Source organism: Polyodon spathula, chromosome 4, assembly GCF_017654505.1.
Source record: "Polyodon spathula isolate WHYD16114869_AA chromosome 4, ASM1765450v1, whole genome shotgun sequence".
Classification (NCBI taxonomy): Eukaryota; Metazoa; Chordata; class Actinopteri; order Acipenseriformes; family Polyodontidae; genus Polyodon; species Polyodon spathula.
Window position 1 is genome coordinate 8,210,445 of NC_054537.1, and position 4,482 is coordinate 8,214,926.

Here is a 4,482-nt window from a genome sequence, read left to right on the forward strand (position 1 = left end):
TTCTGTGGCATGAAATGCTGCCAGTCTGAAGTGAAAGAATAAGTACGCAGTCCACGTTATTACTTGCATGTTTAAACACTTAATTCATTATTTATTTGTCACATGCTTCTTGAAATATTTTCTCGGCCACAGACAAACTTATGACCACGTCGCTTCGTAATACAATGCCAATAATGTGAGGCATTCAGCAGGCCCATATAACTTACAAGGCCTTGAATGGACTGGTGCCTATTTATCCACAGGAATTGCTGACCCCCTACATTCCTAATTGCAATCTTAGATCACAGAATGTGGGATTGTTGGTTATTCCCAAGGTTAATAAAATGAAAACAGGAGGAAGGGCTTTTTGTTATAAAGCGCCGAAATTATGGAATGACTTGTCCGTTTCTGTCAGGAAAGCTGGGACTTTAACTGTTTTTAAATCTTGATTAAAAACTCATTTTTATAAATTAGCTTTTTTTAACCTAAGTTTAATTTTTTTCTTCATATTTACTTATTTGTACTGCTGTTTTATTGTGATATCTGTGCTAAAGCGCATTTGATGAAAGGCGTTATATAAATAAATATTGCATTGTAATGGATAATGTATAAACACGTCAGGCACCAGATGCTATACAGGCCAGGGGCCCTGCTAGTCCTTTGGGCCCCCTTTTAACTCCTTAAAACCCATTAAAAGCAGCTTCACTAGTTCAGGACAACCCCTCATGACATGTCATTTGTAAATTGTATTTATTTGATGATTATGGCGTATGGAACAAAATTAAACAGTTTGGCCTGAAATCCACTTGGTTTGAGGGTCATTGTGGTTAACCAGGAGAAAAAAGGTGGAGGCGTGGAAGGATGTGAATCTAATTAACCACAAGACAGGAGAAGTGACGATTAATTTATAAGTTATGATTCACTGAAACATTACAGAATCTGTATGTGTATGTGTGTGTGTGGGGGGCGCGCTGAAGTCCATCCTCCAGAACTGAAGTTAAAGCTGAAAACTATTAAGTCAACTGGCATGTTAAAGAGCCACTTGGTATGGGTCTGAAATATCACAAATATCCTCAGTAATGTCCAGTAGTCTTCCTGTTTAGAATCGCTCTGCATGTCATGCTCCAGTGAATGTAAGAAATGCCTCCTGCATGTCCACTAGGGGCAGTGTGTTGCAAGGGAACAGGTTAATGGTTACACTTTGGTGTCCCAGCTGAACTTAAAGATAAGACGTGTTTGAAAGCCCATGAGACCACAGGGGTACTTAAACTTCTGCTTACTGAAAATTCACCAAAACTTAAAACAGGAAATGATATTCAGAGTGATTCTAAACATCAAGAAGAATACATTATATATTATCACTGTGCAATTTCATACCCACCGAAAATTGATCTTTAATGCCATTAAAAAGTCTATTAGCTAACGGCAGTCCGAAGGATAAAGCTTTATTTTGTGTGAATTTTACCTTGTTTCCTGACATCTTCAACAGCCCATTTGTCATCATTTCCCTGGAAGTATTTTGAAACGAATAAATAACCAAGATGAATGTACAACGGGGAAACAGGCTTGAAAAGGGGCATGCAAAAGAACACTAACCTATTCCTGAAGAAACTTTCAATTACAAATGCCAGGATGTTAGTGGAAAATGCATTTAACCCATTAGGAACCAAATTTATCAGAACACAAGCTGTATTTATGCAAACTGATACATCGCATTTAGACTTAACTTTTGCGGTTAAGAAAATTAGAGTAAATTATTATAATAATAACTTACTCTAGGGTAGAGGCCAGTAAAAAACGCTCCAAACAATGACAAAGTAGCCTGTCCTCAAATGAGGACAATGGCACCTAATGGGTTAAGACTGGCAGACACAGAAGTAATCTGAGAATTACAAAATCTAAGAACGATAGGTTGTATTATTGTATTCGAAGATGATTTGGTGTCTTCAAGCAAATGGTAAAGCTTTGTTTTACAATACAGCTACACTACTGTACACCTATTTAAGAAAACCTTGTTATACTGTACAGTGGTTTGTTACCGTTTCATGTTTTCGGCCAGGTAGAGGTGAGAGTTGGTTTACTGAAATATATCAAAGATATCAAATTAAACATTTTTAAAAACACTGGTGACATTTGTAAAAAATAAAATTAAAAAAAATTAAAATACCATCTACAATCTGCCTTGCTTTTCTGTACACTATTTCTCGCAAGTGTTCAGTGGAAACTGCAAATTCATTACAACGTGGTCTCCTGGACACAATGTACCCTGTAAAAACAGAAGACTGATGTTTAAAAGGAAAACTCCATTTGTGCCCTGCTTGTCTTAAAAGCATTATCTTGTACATGGTAGCTGTTGTGTTTTTTGTTTGTTTGGTTGTTTTTGTTTCCATGTCTGTACCTCCTCCATGTTTCCTTCCCATCTCACTGCAAGCCAGACACTGCGAGGCACCCTCTCGAATTATCCTTAGAAAGAAGTAGAATAGTGCAGAGCAGCACCTCCACTTCACTGCATTCTAAAACAACAGATCTCACCTACGGCATGCTGCCAATTCCAGTGCAATACATAGTCACATCTGAGTTGCAGAAATGAAGCCCCAGCAAAGACGTTTTGTTTAAAACATTCAGAGCCTAAAATACTGTCATACTGTAAAAATGGTCTTGTGGCTATGAAACAATCCCGAGCAACGTTTGTGTGGCCATTTATTGATTTCAGTCACAACTGTATTAGGATCTGCCACCACGAGATGAAGTGAACAGACCCCTGGAGTTGCATTATCCGAGACTGTGCTTTCTGAGGAATTGAAAGTACCTTGTCACAGTAAGTAACTGATGACACACTTCAATCAGCTGTCAAGATAGTGTGTCATCTGAAACTTTCCTTGATGCTTAATTACCTTCTGAATCCTGGCGAGCAGCCCCTCCAACTGCTTTATTACACAGCTGGTAATCAAGCTGAAACAATAAAGAGATAAACATAGTGGGGAAGTGTTACACCTAACTAGAAACGTGTGTCAACAAAGTGTATTCACACAGAGCACCATCTTGTTCAGGTGTTTCTACTAGAAAAAAAAGTCATGACAACCTACTAGTTAACTACTTTCAATAACAACAAGTACTCATAACACTGTTGTCAAATTTGTAAAAAGAACATTTATTCTGATAAATAACCTTGCGTTACTTTACAAACACTACACTTAACATGCACATCTTTGACAAAGGTTAAATGTTTAGTGAAAATTTGCAACCCTTTTATTAAGACTTGGAAAAACATTTCAACATTTAAACTCTGACATATTAACTTCCCTAGATAAGAATACACCCAATTCAAATAAATTATTACCCTAATAAAATGCTGTTTCGTCTATATAGCTTACCAATTTAATTTCCTCCTCATTTGTTTTGCGAATCATCACTTTCGGCACACTGGGTCCTTGATAACCAAACTGACCTAAACAAACGAAAAAGCAAGTTTAGAATCAAACCAGAAAAACATGACTTTAATTTTGGAAACAATAGCAATATCAATGTACAGTATTGAAAGAGACTCTGCAAAAGCACCAACCCCCCCCACCCACACCCACCGCACACCCCTATTTTAGCGATACCGTTCAAATCTTGAGATCTCAGTACGAGTCCACAGGTTTCGCGGAGTTACTATAAACAAGAAAGCTTCTCAGAGCCGCACTTTGGTTCCGAGGAGACAAACAAGGCTTTCCGTCAAAAATTTGATGGATGCCAAACGGTTCAGTGTCAAACGCAAAGTCAAGTTTCCAGCTAAGCCGTCCAAAACTGTGCCTGATGCACATAGTTTTACAGTTAACTCAAAAACTGTTCAGCTTCAGAATGATGTGAACTGGAACATGCAGCCCCACTGGAACAGCAGCTCTTCTACTGGAATTCATAAGGATTGTTCACTATTAATTCGGAGGTCAAGAAGAGCTACTTCCTTGTAGTGACCCCTGGGCAACGTCTCTGACGACAAAAAGCTCTTCAAATCAAACTTACCATGCAATGCTTAAGCAAAGCAATGCTTAAGCAAAGCAATGTTTGGCTTGGTTAGTACTTGGATGGGAGACCACCTGGGAATACTGAGTGCTGTAGGCTGCATGTTAAGCTCATACGAATATATATACTATTATTTCAAATATTTATCAATATATCTTATTTAAAATTTGCAAATAACCTTTATTTGCTACAGGCTTTGTAGCGTTTTCCATGGCATCCCTTCCACCATAGTTCACCTGAAAGCTTCAATTAAAACATTATTACTTCACACACAAAACTTTTAAAAAGTGTGTGTGTGTAGGTAGGTATGTATGGTGTGTGTATATATATATATATATATATATATATATATATATATATATATATATATATATATATATATATTATATATTACCTATAACTCATATGTATATGTAATCAGCAAATACACTGCTTTACCTATAACCTACACCTTCTTCCATGTGCTTGTGATAAACAGGATTTCTTGTGGTGTTTATC